The following is a 21765-nucleotide window of genomic DNA, read 5'->3' on the forward strand; positions in this document are numbered from 1 at the left end:
TGGTATCAGTTACCAACACATAGTTTTGTAATCCCCTGTATTTTAATGCAATGACAGTTTGAGAAAGCACAGTTATCACGTACTCTTCCTTGTGTCCATGAAACTGTTTCTATTCTAAACGAAAGTTAATACAACTGAAGAAATTTAATGGAAATATCCCTGAGGTTATGTTTTGCTCCCTTTCAAAATAAGTCTGCTAATTTCTTCAGCCACACAATGAACAGTTTCTGCTCTAGTCCCAAACTGTACCCTTTATTTAAACCATACTACAGAACCTTTAGAACTTCTATAATATTTTATAATTTGTTAATATCAATATGAATTATACAACTACATTATATTCCAAAATGTTAAAAGTTTCAGATTGTAGATCTTGAACACAGCTTATTGTATCCTGCTTTCTGAGCAAGTATTATGATATTGCAGGCTACCAACAGAGACTTAGTTTGGAGAAACAAAAACCTGAAATCTCACAATGGAAGCTCTGTAGGGTCGGACACATGTCTAATTGTCGTGCGTTACTTAGATGTTAATATGTAATAGGCACTCTGATTCGGGTCTCCTTCAGATTGGGACATGCTGTACTCTACATCAGGTGTAACTTAGTTGTGAATATGTAATACTCATCCTGTCATGTCTATCATACTTTGGAAGTAGAATGAAAAGTTACCATAAATTAAGAATGCTATGTCAAGAGTTGTAAAAGACAGTGTAATTGTGTGAATATTTGAATAATAACCAAACAGGATACATCAATGAGAAGTGTCTCCTATCATCATTGTCAGTACTACAGATCTTGCGCTCTGTAGATACAGAGACTAACCTGGTCACAATCATAGGTTCGAACTGACAGTGTAGCAGCCTCCGTCGAAGAAGATTCCATGACCAGTATGCTGTCTTTGTTCTGGGGACACAACTTAAGACGACAAGTTGGTGCAAAACACGGTCAGAGACACTTATTCAATCTCTCCAGATCTCTCCAGCTTCCAGATATGACTTCCAAAGGGTCACGTAATTTATACATGGCATCTCCTTGCTGGGGACCATGTATTTAAAGAAGAGGCTACTATCCAGTAACGAGAAGTGTGTACTGGATGAGATGTGAAATTCATAGTGAGAACAGTGGACTGTAGTCATAATCATAAAATGAGCTAATCAGTAGTATATGAACAGTGAAAAAGATAAAAAAGTGCCACTGTGTGAACTGTGAAATAATATCCGGTTTGAACAATAACAAGGAGCAAGGTCGAATGGAGGAAGACAGATTTCATGATAGTAACTGTAGTCCATCTAGAAGGGGAAGAGGTGAATTTCAAAGGGGTTTTAGGACAGGAAATAACCATGATGGTAGCAGGGAATATTATAACAGCAATGAGAAGCAAATCAGACAGGTATGGTACCAAGTTGATGAACTGGTGCTAATTAAGTCCAGACCAACGTCCTCAAAAATCGGTTCAGAAACCAAGAAGTTCCATGAAACATATGAGGGTGCATATAGGACAATTAAATTGACTCAACCTAGTACTGTGGAGGTGGCCAACCCAAAGACAGGAGAGAGCAAAGGATTGTATAACATTGTTGATATCAAAAACTTCCATCAGAAACAAGGAAACGTCAGGGGGCAAAAGCACTCTTTGGATTGCTAGGTAGCTGAAACCTACCAGGTACCCAAGTTAAAAAGCAGTTTACTTCCTTTCTTTTCACACTGTTAGTTCTGAATAGAATAGAATAGGTTAGAATATTTTTATTAACTTTTCATTATTTTTGGTACAATTGGCTTCCTCAAACTTTACAGAGGCTTTTAGTTTCAGTATGATATTCAAATAGTTACAGAAAGGGGAGAGAAGGAACTAAAGACCCTTTCTTCAGCATTATGTAAAACAATGTTTTATACAGTAATGAAATACACACATAAGAAAAGAATCACAGTAAATAACTAACTTATATAATATCAAACATTTTCTTCATAACTTAGGTAAAACATATATTTGGATGATTATTTTCTAAGAATTCTTCAGTTGTATAGAATTCGTTGTTTTTTTAGCCAGGTTTGCAATGTATTCTTATATTTATTTAGTGGTACTGTACGAGCTGAGCATGGTAACTTATTGAAAAATTTTATGCTTAAGTACTTACAGTTATCATGGACTACAGCAAGTCTTGTGGAAGGCAAGTCCAGCAGGTGACTGTTTCTTGTACTGTGTGCATGCACTTCACATCTCATGTTCAATTTTTTCAGATTTTCTCTAGCATATATTAGACAGTTATATATGTGCATGCTTGGCACTGTCATTACTTCAAGAGATTTAAAATAATTTCTGCTGGACTCTCTGAGTGCTAACCCCTCCATGCACCTGATTGCTTTCTTCTGCCATCTGAAAATACATTCAGCCCCTGGGGAGTTACCCAAAAGCAATATTCCACATTGCAGTTGGGAATGAAAAAAAGCATTGTATGAGTGGAGTAGCAATTGCTTGTCCTCGCAGTTTCTTAATTTATACAATGAGAAAAGTACTCGTGCTAGTTTACTACACAGATAACTGGTGTGTCCTTCCCATGACAGCATTTGGTCTATGATTAGTCCAAGTAAATTCACTGTTTTGTTTTTAGTTACTTTGAAAATAAATATTATTTGTTCTGTTTTTGTTTGATTTATGCACAGTTGGTTAGCCTGCCACCAGTAATTAGCTATTTGCATAATTTCTCTATTTTTGTCCAGTACACTCTGTAAGTTCTCTCCTGTACTTATTAATGTCATATCGTCAGCATATAGTATGTTCTTACACGCTATGTAATTCGAGAAGTCATTAAGATAAACAATGACCAGAAAAGGTCGAAGAACAGAGCCTTGGGTTATTCCTCTTTCTATAGGGAGTATTTCTGACCTCTGTTTATTTGCATATACAAGTTGTAACCTACTGCTATGATAAGATCTGAATAGTCGGAGCATGTCATCTTCAATGCCATAGTATTTTAACATTTTGATGAGTGTGTCATGTGACACCGAGTCAAAAGCTTTACTTAGGTCAATAAGTGTTCCAGACATTGATATCCTTTTTTCATACCATTCATAAACATTACTTACCAAAGCTTCTACTGCTTTTACAGTTGACAGTTGTGACCTGAAACCAAACTGTTGTTCATTTGAAATTTTGTTGGTTTAAAAATACCTGTATATGCTTATGCACACAATTATCTACTAACTTGTATATGATTGGCACTATTGAAATGGGTCTGTAGTTATTTGGGAGGTTTCTTTCACCTTTTTTATACACAGTCAATGTAAGTGTGAGCTTAAGGAAGTCGGGGAATATTCCTTGATCAAGTACTCCGATAGTAAGAGAAGTGGCATTTCAATTTCTTTTGCTATACATTTAATGATGAGATTACTGAGTCCATAATAATCTTCTGTTTTGGAATTACTTAATTTGTTTATTGACTTATGAATGTCATTTAATGTGATTCGGATCCAAGTCAACTTCTCACTTCTCGTCTGTTTTGCACAAGTGAGCAATGCTTCTGCATCTGAGGCAGAATTGACGGGTGGGGTGGTGACGCTATTTACAAAATATTCATTGAGGATATTGCAGTCAATAGAGATACCCCTTTCTTTATAGGTATTATTAATTTCCCTTTTAATGACAGTCCAGGCACCTTTACATTTATTTTTAGAATTTAAGATATATTCATCATTTGCTCAGCACTTAGCATTTTTTATTTCGAATCTGTAAAGGTTTCTCATTTTAGTGTAATTTTCCTTGTCCCTATCACTGTTATGAGATTTGTCTTTCATAATCATCAGTAGTATTCTGAGTTTGTTAACTTGTGGGGTGTACCACTTGTTAGTATTTTGTTGTTTATGAGTAATATTACTCTGGTACCTTTTGGTTACCAAGGGGTATGTCATTTCTGCTATATGCTTGATCTCTGTCAGAAAAATGGAAAAACATTTATTAATCATTTTCTTGTTATCCGTTTCATGAGTCCAATCCATTTCTTTTAACTGGTTTATCATTTTGTTCACATTGGATTCATCTAGAATTCTATACGTCACTTCTCTCTCTGTAGAAGTGAAGGCTGACTTTTCTATTTGAAGCCATAGCCCTGCATTATCTGATATACCTAATGCTATTACATCACATTGTATGGAGTCTCTTTGTACATTGCTAATTATGTTATCAAGGCATGAATTCAGTCTAGTGGGTTTTTCATTTAGACAGTAATAGTTTAATGACTGCATGACTGCAGAGTGTTAATCATATGAATTACATTATTTCTCTTTGCCCTTATATCTATGTTAATATCACCTACAATTACAATTCTATGCTGTTTATATTTTGAAAGCAACAATATTAAAGTATTAATTTTTTCTATAAATACTATCTCATCAGAGCCAGGGATTCGATAGATTGAGACAATTACAGTTTTTTGTTCGTGCATTACCACACCGGCTACTTGTATTGTAGCTTCAAGGGATATTCTACTAAGGTTTATAAGTGAGTAATGCAATTGAAGGTTACTTTTGACATATATTGAAACCCCACCATTTGTAATACTTTTTCTGCTTTAGCTTGTAACTAACGAATATCCAAGAGGAACACACAAGTTTATTTCAGTGTCTTTCAGCCAGTGTTCATTGATGCATAGAACACTGCAGTTGATTTAATCGAGCCAGTGTTGTAATTAATTGATTTTACACCTAACAGATTGTACATTTATATGAAGGAGGAAGAAACTGTCACTGCTACATAATGGTATTCTACTTTCACAGAACTTTCTATACTCATTTATTTTCGCTACATAATCTAGGGTTGCACAATTATCTGAATGAATTAGACTGCTGCAGATTCCACGTAATGTGGTTTCTAACTTTCCTTCATCTGCAATTTCGTTTTCTCTGAAAGAGGAGGTGTACAGTCATGCTCTGTGGGACTGTCTTTTAAGAAAGGCTGCTGCATGCTCGTATTTCATTTACAGCTTTGTTTTCCTCCTGGCACAAAAATGTTTTCCCATGGTAATTTAGCTGCTCACCATGTTCAGTGTGCAAATTTCTTTAAAGTCTGCTACTATCCACTACATTGCAATTAGCAGAAATGGAACATAGTTGTTTGATTTTAATATTCGTTTTACGAAACTCTTTGTTAACACATGAATTATAGATCTACAAGGTATAGTCACAACAATAGTGTTTTCCACCTTACTTACATCTAAAAAAAATTTCAAACCTGTTATACACTTTTTGGCTTCATAATGTGCTACATCATTTGCACCAGTCACACAAACAACAAAGTCACTGTCCCATGATGTATTCTTGTGTTTTCAGTTGCCTTCAACACTATTTTCTGTCCTCGCACCAGGTTTTACGATGCCAGTTGCAAGAAGATCCGTATTCACAGCCTGTAGAATATTTTCTAGCTTTCTTCCGTGGCTGTCCTTTAGAAAAAGCACATTATGTTTCTTTGTTCGCTGTTTTTGGCTGTTGGCGATGTTTTTGCAGCTCCTAACAATGTTTTTATCTTCACGTTGGGTGGCTTGCTCACTTTCAATATTTATGGAGTTGCTGTTGCATTCTGCTAACACACTGAACTTGTTTGTGCACACGAGATTAGGTTCATTTCATGTATTTCGTTGTGAGCATGGCACTTTTTAGTCACTTTGTTTGACATCACACGAGAAATAGTTCTTGAATTGTTTACACACTTAAGGCCACTGTTTTCACTTTGAAGGGCATTTCAATTAGGCTTATTTACGCAGTTTTGACCGTTACTTTCACTGGCATTTGAGTTCGGCCTATTTACGGAATTTTGACCATTACTTTCACTGGAATACGTGTTTAAGTTGTTTATGCTCTTTTGGCGTTTACTGCTCGCATCCATTGTTTTTAACTCACAGCTTTCGTTCTCAAGTATAGTGATATCTCTTCTCAGTGTATCAGCAACTATCTGAACACTTTTTAATCGTTCATTTAACTTTTCGATTTCTCCTTTACCGTTATTACATACACTGTTTTATACAACGTGACTGTAGCTTTTTGTCTCGTTAATATTATTCACTTCTGCACTTGACGCGCTTTCCCTTAAATATTGTACAGTTTCCCAATCCGTTGTAGTTATTACCTCTTTCGTCAGCTGAACATGTAAGGCAGACTCGTATGCTTCACAACAAAACTTAATTTGCTCCTTCGAATTTCTCACTAGACTTATTTCACTGTTGCTTAGACCAACACAATCACTGTGAAACTGTTTTCTACACCATAATTCGCAGATCACAAATATTTCCGTGGTTTTTATTAATTTATTGCACTTAAGACACAATTTACTCTTGTCACTAGCCGCCATATTTGTCATCTGTTCTTCTTCTCTACTCAAGATAAAAAGATAAAATCACAGAAAAGAGACAAAAAAAGGGATCAATTGAAACAAAAGACATACTGACTGAATAGTTAAGCAACCAGTCATAGACTAAACTTATGGATAACAAAGGTAACATGCGGCATAAAGTTTGAAAATAAGTACAGAACCTATGCTATAAGATCTACAGTCAGCATCATTACAGGCAGGAGAACACTCTATAAACTACGAAAAGAAACTTTTTTGCATATGTTATGAAACACAAGGAATTTAAATACACATATAAACAATTTGCTACATTTCTTTATTTAGCTAGTTTGCAGCTGGCACAGAGGAACAGGACGCTGGCAAACAAAGTAAGTAGAAACAATCAGAAGTAACAATACGCAATGGTCTTGAGACACTTATATTAAACTTTATTAGCAACAATTCGTAGATGTTCTGTGAGTGATTATAAGCAATGATGAGGTTTCCGCTGAAATGCATATATATTTAGGCTAGCATGAGTCCAGCTATGTAAATGACAATAAAAGAGTTTTGGAGCGACCACAGAAGTCGACAACTCATATATGATGATAGGGAACAGGAAGGTAGTAGGCGACGTGAGAATCGGCCACACATTTTAGGATCAGTAGGCAAGGTATTTCCGCCGAAGCATTGCTATTAACTGTATCACGATGTAGAAATAATACCCACACAGCAAATGTAGACATGAATCTCACAGACAATAATAAGTAATTAAGTACAAATGCATAAATCACATGAGAAATGTTTGTTATATTCACAGTGTTTACATGTTTGAGAAGCAAAGTCCATAATAAGTTTCGAGCGAATTAAAGCAACAGCATTTATTTCGACATTTCTCTCTGTTTTCATGATGTAGGGTATCTTCAGTTCTCTCAAAAGACCTGTGAACCTTGTTTCAATGCCTAATTAAGTGTATTGAATGAAATGAAAATAAAACATGAAGTATAAAATGAGAGCTATTCTGATATCATTTCGATTCTCAATATGTAGAAGTATGATAGCAGTGCATCAAGCATTGGTATAATCTTGAATGGAAGTGAACACTACCTAGGATGAGTAATGCCTGATGTATAACGGTGGCTGAAGGTGTAATTGAAGGTAGAAAACACACCTCATCTAAGTGAGGTGAGTGAAAATATAGTTAATATGGGAGTTGCATTAAAACAGATACTTGAAATGTGGGTTGAACAGGGAAAAACATTGTCTATATTGTAAAACTACATAACATTTATGTATGAATTTTATGTAAGGACACTTTTATGCTGAAATGATTTAGAGTATTTCTAAGCTATGTGATAGTAAAAAATATATACGGATGGACTATTACTGCCATAAGTAAAAAATGTTGTGTTATTGGGTAATAGTGGACAGCACTACGCCGATGTTATATAAAAAAAAATTGAGAGTTGTTGGGTAAAAGTGGATGGCATTGCACTGATATTAGATGGGAAATGTGTGTTGTGTAAACATGGACGGCATTGCGCCGACGGCATATATTATGTAGTTCCTATCATTTATTTATATAAATAATTGTAGTGAGTGTTTATGAGGAGATTTAATGGGCTATGTGTCGATGTTTATTGTTGAATAACAAGACTACAGAACATTTAAAGGAAAGATATAACCTGAAAATCGTAAGTGATATTTTTTGCAAGAAGAAGTTTATAATGTAATGTGTGTTTGCTTAACGTTTTTTGATAGAATTAACATGATAAAAATTATGTTTAGCAATAGCAAGTCAATGTTTATGGTAAATAGCGGTGTTATATTAGGAACAGCAATGCCATAATTTTTTAAGAGTTTCCATGAATGAGAGACCAGGGGAGATACTGAGAGATTATAAAGTTGAATTTTTTACAAAATTTGGGGCAAAATTTTCTCATTTCCAATCTTGTTAGTTACCTTTGAGAACAGGCTAATTTTGGAAATCAGTGAATGAGGGGGATGTGTGATATTCCTGGCTGTGGCCACCAGTATTTTATTTTGCTAGAAGCAGCTTGATGCACTTGGAGTAGCATATGGTACAAAACTTGAGTGAGGTAAAAGTGACAGATGGTACAGCATGCACCAGTCCCATGGGATAGTCCGCCAGTTGTACTGAACTGGCTTCTGATTGGTTGGCACTTTCGTGTGCTAGTCCCAAAAACGCCTAACTTTTCCTATTAACAATTTATATACTTTTCGTTGTATTTCACTCAGTTTTTAAAAAGACAGTCTCTCATGGTTACCCAATGAGTGTATCGTCTTTGTTTATTAAATTTCACTAGTTTTCAGAAACATAAGAGTAACAATAGTGCAACCGAAGTGCTTCATGTCGCTTTGGCACAACTGTGAGAAGAAGTACTTCGGCTGCAGTAGTCATTCTGTTTCGGGTGATCTGGAGCTCCAGGCACGTACTTCTGTTTCGGGTGTTCTGGAGGGTCGGACACGTCTCAGTATCGTGTGTTAGTGACATGTGATGTGTAATAGGCATTCTGTTTCGGGTCTTTTTCGGAGCCTGACATGATGTACTGTACATTGCGTGTAACTTAGTTTTGAATATGTAATACTCACTCTGTCTAGTGTGTACTGGAGAGCCAGACATGTGTATCATACTTTCAAAGTTGCATGGAAAAGTTACCATAGAATTAAGAAAGCTGTGTCAATTGTTGTAAAAGACACTGTAAATGTATAAATATTTGGATAAGAAACAGGATACAACAATGAGAAGTGTGGCCTACCATCATTGTCAGTACTACAGATCTTGCACTCTGTAGATACAGAGACTAACCAGGACCAATAGCATCCCACAAAAAAGAAAAGCACAGATTCAAATTGACAGCATAGCAGCCTCTGTCGAAGTAGATCCCATGGCCGATGAGTTGTCTTCTGCGCTCCAGACACAACTTGAGAAGACGACAGGTTGGTGGAAAGAACGATCAGAGACTCTTATTCAATCTCTCCAGCTTGTAGGCCTGACTTCCAAAGGGACTCATAATTTATAATAGGTCCAACTAAAAGACATTACAAATTAGCTTTCGGCCACAGTCTTTATCAGAAAAGAAAACACACACACAAGCAAGCACACCTCACGAACATGCACTTGCACTCTCCAGTAGTTTGCACCAGAAACCAGTCCGAGCTGCCACAGAAGGCAGTGATGTGTGTGTGAGGTGCGCTTTCTTGTGTGAATGAACTTGTGTGTGTCTCTTTTTCTGATAAAGGCTGTGGATGAAAGCTATTGTGTAGCATCCTTTAAGCCGGGTTCACACAGTCAACAAAAGTATCGCCACTGCGAATGGCGAACTGCAGTTGCTTTGTAGTTGCATATGTGAAATCCTAGTTTTCGATGGTGCCATTTAAGAAGCGCAACTTTTGTCACGCCACAAAAAGTTGAACTTGGTTCTACTTTGTTGCGCCATTTTTCCTTCTCCACAATCGAATAACGTCATTCAATTGCTACCTCACGGCTGGATTCAAATCTTTCTAGTGCGTATTCGTTCGCAGATAATGCTTTTGTTTGTGCTTTTGCTATTAAAATGTCGAAAAAGTGGTCAACAGCCACAATTATGAGATTCTTGGAGGTGTAACAAGTACGAGAATGCCTTTGGAACCACAAAAGCGACATATAAAAACAGAAATTTTAGAGATGCTGCATTAATTGAAATAGTAAACAGTATGCATGAATATATACCTGGGATTGATGTAGCTACAACAAAGTTAAAAATTCGAAGCATTGGAAATGCTTACATGAATGAACACAAAAAAGTACTGAACTCAGTTAAGAGTGGTGTGTCTACAGACGGTATTTATAAACCGAGCCTTGCTTAGTTTGAAGCTGCAGACCGGTTCTTAAAACATGCAGTCGGGACAAAAGAGACGAGAAACACTTTGGTATGTAATATTTTACATTTATTATGTTTCCAAAACATCTTATGTAGTAATATGTACAGCTGATACAGGTCACACCATTTTGCAAACTGCACAATTACGAAGAAATTGTGGCGTCCTGTGTGAACGGTAGCTCACAGCGCCACTTCAGAATGACTTGACTTGTGGCGATACTTTCGTTGCGTGTGTGAACCCGGATTTAGTTGTGTTGGTCTCCAACTTACCATGTCACATTTTTTGGTAAATAGCAATCTATCGAAGAAGATCCCTTTTCTGATGAGAAAACGACTAAGAAGTGGATTCTAGACATCAAAGTTTGGAGAAAAAGAAAAATAGTGGCTCTGCTGAAACCTGGAAAACAGCCCACAGAAGCTAAAACTTCTGACCGGTATCACTTCTGTGTCATCTTTATAATGTCCTGGAAAGAATGATAGTTAATCGCACCTCAGCACATATTAACTAAACACTGATAAGAGAGCAGGCGGGATTTCGTCCAGGTAAGTCTTGTTGTGGACAGATCTTGCATTTGACACAATATATAGAAGACAGTTCCGAACGTAAACAGATAACTGGTGCTGCATTCGTCTATTTCACTGCCGCCTATGACGCCATCAACCATAAAAAATTATTAGAACAGACCTTTGCTGTTACAAAAGACTATCATCTGACGCAATTTATGAGATGTCCATTACAAAATAGACGCTTCTTTGTTGCTCTACAAAATAAAAGAAGTCGATGGAGGATACAGAATAATGACTTTCCACAAGGACACTTCCATTGTTATATAATATTTATACCAATGACAAACCAATTGAACCTGTCACAAGATTTTTCATCTATGCAGATGATACAGCAGTTGCTGCCCAAGGAAGAACCTTCGAGCAGGTGGAAGAAAAACTAACTACAGGTCTTCAAATACTGTCTGCCTATTATCACAATTACCTGAAACCAAATCCCTCTAAAGCACAAGTGTTTGCTTTGCATTTACGGAACAGAGAGGCTAGAAAGAACCTAAACATCACCGGGAAAAGACAACAATTGACCAACTGGAACACCGCAAAATACTTGGGAGTAAAGCTAGATCGTTCCCTCACCTTCAAAGCCCACTGCAAGGACACAAAAATGAAAGTATCTGCTGGGAACAGCATCATTCTTAAACTGACAGATAACAATTGAGGTGAACGACCAGATGTTCTTCGCACACCTGCATTGTCCTTATGCTTCTCTGCTGCTGAATATGCAGCACCCGTGTGGCTGAACGCCAGCCATGCCAAACAAGTGGGCATTGCCCTTAATGAAACAGGATGCATTGTCACTGGCTGCTTGCGGGCAACTCCTATTAATAAAATACATTATCTCATGGGCATACCACTTCCACAAATCAGAAGAAGAACAGCAGCAGAAAATGGGAAGCGGAAACTGGACACAGATCCAAGGCACCCCTTGTTCGGATGTGAATACCAGCATCCAAGATTAAGGGCAAGAAAGAGTTTCCCCCGTTCAACAGAACCACTTTCAACGTTGCCTGCCAATCCTTGAATTTAGTTTTGGCATAACTCACCATCAGAGAGGTACTGGAACAGCCCTAAAGAAGAGATTGCTAAAGGACGTCACCTCCTATACAAAACATGGAAGGTCCTCAACAGGCTGAGAACTTGTGTATCCCGATGCAAGATTAATTTGAAGAATTGGGGTTTCTCCCCAGGAGATGAACTAGGCAAATGTGGCGAACAGCAAGATCTCCAACTCCTGCTCCACTGCAGAAACCTCCCAGCCCCGTGGACGATCAAGTTATTGCCAATGATACAGCAGTTCAAACAGCATGATTTTTGATATCATATGGAATTTAATCACACACTTATACTGTTTGTAAATTGATGTCATATGGAATTTAATCATGTACTGATATTGTGTGTAAATTTCTGTCTATCGGCTATATATGTATGTCATGTTCTGGACACGAGTAAATAAAAAGCAATCTATGTTTTCCTTACATTTTTTAATCACCTGAAATTACATATGTGAAATAAATAAAGATGATGACCAGTCATTAGGTTCTCAAACGTCTTGTGCAGTGGTTCCCAGCCATTTCTATTCCTGTGGAGTTATTTTTAAAATGTTTTTGTATGGCAGAGGGCATTCAGCTTGCTTTATATTTCGCATGTTAATTGTGTTTGAGTGGTGATGCAAAGGAGGGAACGAAGAAGAGATTCAGTTGCTATTTGTTTTACAATAGTAGTTGCAAAAATCCTTGCAGATGTGTACAGAAATACAGGGTGAGCACAAAGTCTTGAACTGATTATGACAATTTATTACAGAATAAGCGTTTGGTTTAATAATTTACATTTGATGCCATTACGTAGGTTAGTGTTACTAGCTTTTTTTTAAGATCACTTACGTTAGTAAACCTCAACGTGTGCTCCCTTGGTAGCTCGGAGAATGTCTAGGCGGTATTCCAGTTCCCGCCAGGTGTTTCGTAACATGTGTTCTGTCACAGTACCCCCAGCAGCTTGTATCCTAGTCTTTAGTTCATTGACGTCAGCAACTGGTGTGACGAAGACTCTGTCCTTGATATAGTACCAGAAAAGAAGTAAAGGGGCGTAATGTTTGGAGAGCAGGTTGGCCAGTGTGTTGGAGCATTCCTTCCAATCCACCGATCCAGAAATGTTTCATCCAGGATATCATGGACTATCAAAGCCTAGTGGGGGGGGGGGGGGGGGGGAGGGGGGTGCTCCACCTTGCTGTAAAATTATCCATGGTTGTATGGTTGATATTCTTCTAACTGTGGGGCAATGAACTACTGCAAAACGTCTAAGTAAGTTTTAGCAGTAATGGATTTTTCCACGAAGGAAAATGATCCAAAACCTTGTTATGCATGAGGCTGCACCAAACATTCGCTTTTTTGCTGTCTTGCTGTAACTGAACAGTAGCATGTGGAGACTCTGAACCCCATATATGGACATTATGGCTATTTACCATTCCACTGACATGAAGGATGGATTCACCATAAAGCATATGGGATTTAAGTAATTGTTAGTGCCATCAATTCTGTTGAGAATCTCAGTTGCAAATTCAGCATGTGTCATCAAATCATTCGGTTGCCAGGACTACACGATTTGCACTTTGTGAGCATGCAACCTAAGCCTTTCATGAAGAAATTTCACCACACTTGCTTGCAGAATTTGAAGTTCACGTGATGTTTCACGCGTTGATGTAGACAGACTTAGTTGAGATGATTGCCAAACACTATCAACAGTTGCATCACTCACACGAGGTCTGCCACAGTCTTCAACGATGCCTGTTTCATTAAATGTTGCATACCTATGCTTTATTTATTTAACGTCAGGGGGGCTGAGTCCATAAGTTCCATTCTCGTGAGGTAGTTGTCTGCATCTGCTATGGCTCCCTTTCCAACTTTTAACATCCATAATTTCCTTGCAACTGGGAAGTGAAAACACTACATGGCCACTTTGGAACATACCATTGTATGTGTTTGCTGATCTCCATGTGTTCTGTTGAGTAATTTTTTTCATAAAATGGGTGGACATATGATTTTGAGATTATAGGTTTTGCAAAGTCCCATTAACCTTTTCTCATTGTTGTTGATCTACATATGTGCCTGAAAACGGCCAGTTATTTCCTGTACTTTTTACTCTGTCATTAATTGTCTAGAATTGTGTATGAATGTGACTGGAAATGTTACAAATTTTGTGTGTTGCTATACTGTTATTTTTTGTGAGAAGTGATATTACAATTTAGTCACAAGGAACTAGATAATTTTATATTTAAAATAAAATTTTCATATGAGAGCATACCCTAGTTTTCCTTGAAAATTCCTTTTATAAATTTCATAGCTGAATATCTGTGCTTTATTAAGTGTAAACGGAAGTTAAAATTCTGGTTTATATGTACTATGGAGTCACAGAAGTTCTGTTCTGTGGATTAGCCTCTGAGTGCACAGCCCATTCATCATTGGAAGTCCAAAGGACATCTGGTGACACAAAATTTATTTTAGTACAAATATTTAATAGCATTAAATCTGGAGCAATAATTTTTCTTGCAGTACTGTACTATTCCAAATAAAACGCAACTCTTAAGTAGGAAACATCAAAAATTGTGGAGCTTGGTACAGTCACAACTGAAAAAGTCTTTTTCTGTGTGTATTGTGGATTACTTATGGCTGACAGTTTCCTGTCCTTTAAAATGGGAGGAACAGTTTGGCCATTATCCCACAATGTAAGTCAAGCTTTATGAATTAGATTTTGCATTAAGAAATAATAAATAAACTGTCTGAAATGTGCGTAGCCCTCCTTGAAAGTATACTGTATCAAAACACATACTCAGAAACAACTGTCAATTACACATATGTACTAAGAGGCAAGTACCACCCATTGAATTTCCAAGAAACTCACTACCCTGGCTCCACAGCATGACAGACTACCATGCTTCTATCGGTGGCCGTGCTTATCACAGGTAGCAGCAGATCCACATTTTTTAACCTCCACAAAACTCGCCCGTTCAACATGCAGTTAGTGTTGGTGTGCTGTGAGTGAAATAGTGTAAGGGATTGAAAGTGTATCACAGAGAAGCAATGTGCAACTGTATTTGTACATGCACTGGCTAAAATGCCACACATATACACTAATGAACAATATGTACATGTGGTGCATGTTTACAGCTGCTGACCATGTACTTCAACAACCTGTGCAAAGATATAAAGAATCTGTACCACTGGAACCTCAGCTCAATAGTAAGTTGCAATATATATTCTGATTAACAAAATTTATAATTCCATTCATCTATCAAATATGATGCTTCTTTTAAAAAAAATTGCAAATTTGATGCTCATAAACGAAGTATTTGGGATCAGTATATTGTATGGGAACATTTATTTGAAATTTCGGTCTATTTCATACTGTCTGTAATAATTTGGAAATCTGTTTGTATCACAGACATTTAAGAATCTCAATTGTCCCTCAATTGTCCTATATATATATATATATATTGTTCATATTCTGAATATTGTTTTCTTGGTAGATGTTTACTCAGGCTTGCAGTGATCAGAAAGTTCTATTGCTTTTGTATGATTGTTGAAGAAATGTTGTTGTAGAATGCAAATACTTCAGGATTAAGTGAGATCACTTACCAAAAGGCAGAAGCAATAAGATTTCAGTAGACACACACAAGTGAAGGAAGACTTCTAACTTTTGCATTTACCCTTTGACAAGCTACAGTATAATGGAAAAACAGACAAACTCACATATACACAACTATGCCTCTGCACGGAGTCAACTGAACTAATAGTGCCAATGTTTTTTTGTCAGCAGATGGACTGGTTGTAGAGGTGGTAGTGCTGAGTGAGATGGGTAGAGGAAGAGAGAGGAGGGAGGCAGGGAGATGGACTGCCGGTGGGTGGATCTGAGGGATGCAGCTAATTTGCAAGCTAGGAATGCGGGAGGGAGGGGTCGCAGGTATCAGGGCTGGCATGACTGTAGCAGCTGCTAGGAAGCAGCACATGTTGAAGTTGACATGGGGACGTGAATTGGATTGGATGGGGGTAGCAGACGCAGAAAGGGGAAAGTATTGGTTGTAGGGTGCAGTTATAGTGGGACATCTGAGATTGAAGTCAGGACAATTATGGGAGTGGGGGGGGGGGGGGGGGCGGGGTGTTGAAAGGAAAATTTCCATCTGCACAGGTGAGAGAGGCTGGTGGCGGAGGGGAGGATCCAGATGGCTTGGGTTGTGAAGCAACCACTGAAATTGAACATGTGGCATATTGAGCAACCAGGTGCACAGCTTTGTTCTTGACAACCTTTTGGAAGTGGCTATTGATCCTGGTGGACAGCTGTTAGCTAGTCATACCAACATAAAGGGCTGTGCACTGTTTGCACCACAGCTGATCGATGACATGGCCACTTTCACAGGTGGCCCTATCTCGTATGTGGTAGAATAAGCTTGTGACAGAACTGGGGTAGGAGGTGCTGAGTGAAAGGACTGGGCATGTCTTGCAACTTAGTCTGTCACAGGGATATGATCCCTGGGTCAAGCAGCTGGGAATGGGACTGACATAGGAATGGAGTAGGACATTGTGTAGGTTTGGTGGGTGATGGAACATCGCTTCAGGAGGAGTGGGAGGCATTTTGGGTAGGATGTTCCTCATATCAGGGCAGGATGAGAGACAGTCAAAGCCCTAGATAAGGATATGGCTCAGTTGCTCCAGTCCAGGAGGATACTGGGTGATGAAGGCGGGGTTGGGAAGGGGGGCACAATTCTGTAGCTGATTCTTGGTGGTGGGGGGGGGGGAGGAAGGTTTGGTAGATCTGTGAGGATATGGCACAGGAAATCTGGATGTGGACTGGGATTGGAGTGGGAGGGTGCTACTGCCTGTAAAGGTCTTTGCCTGTGGAAGCCTTTGTGAGATGACCAGCATACTGGGCAATGGAATTCTCATGACTGCAAATAGATCACACAAGGGGTCTAAGCTGTACAGGATGAGTGTTTTGGTGTGGAAAGGATTACAGCTGTTGAAATACATGTAGTAGAGTCCATGAAAAATGCAGTGGCCAAAGTGCAGTGACTAGTTTTTCCAATGTGCTGGAATGCCATTTGTTTGTTCAGATGCGGAGGCCAACATTGTTTGCTTACTCTCACCTGCTTTTGGCCATCAGTGATGCACTGTGATCAAAGAATTGTGGCGCACACCCTGCAGTTTATCTCAAACAGTTTTATAGAAACTGATCAGTAAAAGAATTTCATTTTTGTGGTACTTATGGCTTTATACATCAGCTTCATGATGATGTGCCCACCATTTGGTTAATGGTCTTAGCTATTGTGATATTTGCATTTAAATAAGACACTGGGAGGTTGCTATGATTTTGTGGTTGGGTGGATTACATAATATTTTGTTGTGTATGGAATTTAAGTAACATGTTGAAATTTTCCTTAGACTTGGATGTATGTTACCAGTCTCAAGAAAACTGCTCTTAACGTGGCACACACATTTGCGAACATGTGTGATAGCCATGATATCACGCAAAGGTGAGACTATGTTTCCATACGGTTATTATGCAAAACTTCATTATCTATTAAATTATTCCATTCACTATAGACTTTTCTGATGAAAGAATGTAATTTTTAAGCGTCACTGATAGCTTCTGAAATGAATAATGCTGTGGGTTTTCGAACATAGGTGAAGACATTCCAAATTTATTTTTGTACCAAGGATATGCTTATTGATAAAATATTGACCTTAACTTTTCCTCAGTTCCTGACTTAGTGAGCCACTGTTTCAGAATTCTCTCACAACAGCTCCTTCACAACATTTTAATGAGGTGACATTTTGTACACTGAACTGTGTTTTCAACAGAAGCAAATTTTAACAGGGCAATAAAAGAACTGTAGGTTTTACTCAAAATTCGCTACTCATTATGCTTCTCTGAGAGTTACAAATGGTTTAAAAGCCAAGTGAAAATAAATTCCTGCCTTTGTTGCATTTTCAGTGGATTTTTTTTATACTAACCAAAGCAAAGGAGACAATGTATCTTTTTGAATGGTCATTTTGTAAGCGTGAGCGTGGAGGGGCTCCGCTTATTATTTACAAACAAAGATGAGTGTAGGCTTTAGTTTAGAATGGTAGTTTCCCTGCAGCACTTGGCATTTCCCCTACAGTGCCTGCCTGCAATCCTCACCACCATTGTGCCCTCCATGCGTGCCCTGCTGACTGTGCATCTACTGCCAACATTATTCTGCACACACCCTGCTATTCGTGCTTAGTATATTTAATGTGGACAGAGGTGGGTGGAGCCAAAAGAGATGTGGAGGTCAATTTCCAGGAAGGTGGCGTGTTGAGCATAGGAGGACCATTTGAAGTGGATGGTAGTTTTGGGAGGCTAGGAAAATTTCTTCCAGATGGCCCATAAACAGATTGGCATACAATGGTGCCATGCGGGTGCCCATGGTTATGCTACAGATTTGCTTGTAACCTTCCCTTCAAAGGAAAAATAGTTGTGGGTCAGAATATAGTTAGTAAGGTGTATAGGGCCCGCCCGTTTAGCTGAACAGTCTATTGCACAGCTTTCCGGAGCAGAAAGGAGCGCCTAGACCCCGGCACAAAATGCCCAGTGTACTTGTGTCGAGGTCTGGTGAGGTGGCCAGTCTGTGGAAGAGTTTTTAGGTGGTGCCTCGGTGAATTCAATTCAATTCATTTTATTAGTGTCCTTGTAGTACATCATCAAAATGACATAGGACTTGTCAATAAACATTACAATTTAAAATACATGTACATGCTGTTTGGTAGGTGACCAAAGACTTTTGTGGGAGCATAAATTACCCCTTTATGTGCGAAAGTCAGATTTAACCCAGCATAGTGAAGATCATACTTTCTCCTGGTGTTATAGCTATGCACACTGCTATTACTTTTGAACTGGGTTAGATTATTAACAACAAATTTCATAAGTGAATATATATCCTGTGAGGTTACTGTGAGGATCCCTAGATCCTTACATAGATGTCTGTAGTATGACCATAGGTGGGCTCCAGAAATTATTCTGATTACACGTTTTTGAGCAATGAATACTTTTCTACTCAGCGATGAATTACCCCAGAATATGATACCATACGAAAGCAGTTAATGGAAGTAGGCATACTAAGCTAATTTACTAAGATTCTTATCACCAAAATTTGCAATAACACTAATAGCATACATAGCTTAACTCAGACGTTTCAGCAGACCATCAATGTGTTGCTTCCAGTTTAACCTCTCATCAATGGACACACCTAAAAATTTAGAAAATTCTGCCTTAGCTACAGAATTCTGTTCAAAAGTCTATATTTATTACTGTATGGAACTGTATATACTGTGTTTTATCAAAATTTAAAGAGAGTCCGTTTGCTGAGAACCACTTAATAATTTTGTGAAAAATATCATTTACAATTACATAGTTCTTTGTTTTTGGATGTTATTACTATACTTGTATCATACGCAAAAAGAACTAACTTTGCATCTTCATCAATACGGAATGGTAAGTCATTAATGAATATCAAGAACAGTAAAGGACCTAAGACCGAACCCTGTGGGACCCTATACTTGACAGCCCCCCAGTTTGAGGAATCAGCTGTTGTATTAACGTTACATGAACCACTTATTTCAACTTTCTGCATTCTTCCAGTTGAGTATGAATTAAACCATTTGTGCACTGCCCCCTCAAACCATAATGATTTAGCTTATCTAAAAGAATTCCATGATTTATACAGTCAAAGGCCTTTGAGAGATCACAAATAATACCAATGGGTGATGTCTGGTTATTCAGACCATTTAATATTTGGTCAGTGAAAGCGTATAAAACATTTTCTGTTGAAAAGCCTTTCTCAAAACCAAACTGACATTTTGTTAGTACTTTATTTTTACAAATATGGGAGGCTACTCTTGAATACATTACTTCCTTAAAAATTTAAATAGAGCTGTCAGAAGAGAGAGTGGGCGTTAGTTGTTGACATCCGATGTATCCCCGTTTTTATGCAATGGTTTTACAGTTGCATATTTCAGTCAATCATGTTTTTCAATTCTCTTTTAAATACGTGCAGTTTTGGTATTATTTTTAGTTCTGTGGGGAGAGCACTGTAGAGAACTTTGGGCTGGCATAGTACACTTTTGTGATACATAGCTGTTTTATGAATTTCTCTGTGGAAATCCTTCGTATTCCTTGTTTCGTAGTTGTGAATTTCTCTGTTTAATATAGAAAATTCCTCGTGTTCTTTTAAGAAACATATGCTTTCATATATGTATAAGGATGGTAGTGTAATGAGTTTTAATTCTTTGGAAGCATGCCTACAAGAGTATCTATATCCTATACATTTTATTATTCTGACTGCCTTATTTTGTAGTCTAAATGCATGTTTTTTTAGACTGTTGTTCTCCCAAAACTGTACACCGTACCTTAATAAGCTGTGCATGAATGAGAAATAAACACATAACAATGTTTTAATATTACATGAGATTTTAAGCATTCTAGGTATAGAACAGGTTTGACTTAATATTTTGTTCAAAGATATTAGATGCTTTCCCATCTTAAGTGTTCATCAAACCATACTCCCAAGAATTTAGTGTATGATGTTTGTTCAATCTTACACTTACCCAGTTCTACTGTAAGGTTAGTTGTTATTTTATTTGTAATATGTCTGAAGTTGATCCATGTTGGTTTTTTGGCATTCACAATAAGTCTGTTTTCATTAAACCATCTGTCTGCTTCGTCAATTGCTAATGTGACTTTTTTCTGTAAGTCAGGTACACTATTTGCTTTAACAAACAAACTTGTATCGTCAGCAAATAGTACTGCCAATGCTTCAGATAGTTGACTTGGTAGGTCATTGATAAATATTAAAAACAGTAGTGGCCCTAATACATATCCCTGGGGTAATGCATACAAAACTCTCTCGATTCTTGATGAATATGTCCTATCTGCATGGCTTATCTCCACCTTCTGATACCTGTCCGAAAGATACGATTCAAACCTTTTGTGGGCAACTCCATGTATCCCATAGGCGTATAACTTCCTAAGCAGTAACTTATGGTCCATGACATCAAAGGCCTTTGATAAGTTTAAAAACCATCCACAAAAAATTGAAGATAGCTGTTTCAGTTGATTTATTTTTATAGAAACCATTTTCCACATTAACCAATATTCTATTCTTAATAAGAAATTTGTATAGTCTATGATACATTATCCTTTCTATTATTTTTGAGAAACCTGATAACATTGATAGGCCTAAAATTACTAACATCATATTTATCACCGTTCTTGTAAAGAGGCCTTATAGTTGACATTTTAAGTTTTGATGGTAATACCCCTGTCTTATAAGATTTATTTATAATTTCAGTGAGATGTGAGGCTATGTTCCTTGCACTTTGCTCCATGGCTTTGTCAGGAATCCCATCACACCAACAGGACATTTTATTTGTTAACTTATTTATAGCATTTAGTACCTCTGATCCAGTTACTAGATAAAGGAACATAGTCATGTAATTTATGAGGATTTGTACATTGTTGTTGGAATTGCATTTAGTTTTCATTAAATTTGTGGCTATATTTGTGAAATGTTTGTTAAATATGTTGGCAATCTGAAGTGGGTCCTTAACAGTTTTACCCCCACTTTTAATGACAAAGCTGCTATCTTTTCTTTTGTGTGTACCTATATTTTTATTGAAACTTCCTGGCAGATTAAAACTGTGTGCCCGACCGAGACTCGAACTCGGGACCTTTGCCTTTCACGGGCAAGTGCTCTAACCAACTGAGCTACCGAAGCACGACTCACGTCCGGTCCCGAGTTCGAGTCTCGGTCGGGCACACAGTTTTAATCTGCCAGGAAGTTTCATATCAGTGCACACTCCGCTGCAGAGTGAAAATCTCATTCTGGAAACATCCCCCAGGCTGTGGCTAAGCCATGTCTCCGCAGTATCCTTTCTTTCAGGAGTGCTAGTTCTGCAAGTTTCGCAGAAGAGCTTCTGTAAAGTTTGGAAGGT

The 21765-nt window shown here is 37.8% G+C and overlaps 1 non-coding gene across 1 annotated transcript; it reads right to left on the reverse strand.

The window, feature by feature from the left end:
• Window positions 1–21473: 21473 nt before the first annotated feature.
• Trnas-uga (transfer RNA serine (anticodon UGA)) lies at window positions 21474–21549 on the reverse strand. Its single transcript has one exon. It is a non-coding gene; the product is annotated as a tRNA-Ser (tRNA).
• Between the last annotated feature and the right edge of the window lie 216 nt (window positions 21550–21765).

This window comes from Schistocerca gregaria, chromosome X (assembly GCF_023897955.1).
Source record: "Schistocerca gregaria isolate iqSchGreg1 chromosome X, iqSchGreg1.2, whole genome shotgun sequence".
Lineage (NCBI taxonomy): Eukaryota > Metazoa > Arthropoda > Insecta > Orthoptera > Acrididae > Schistocerca > Schistocerca gregaria.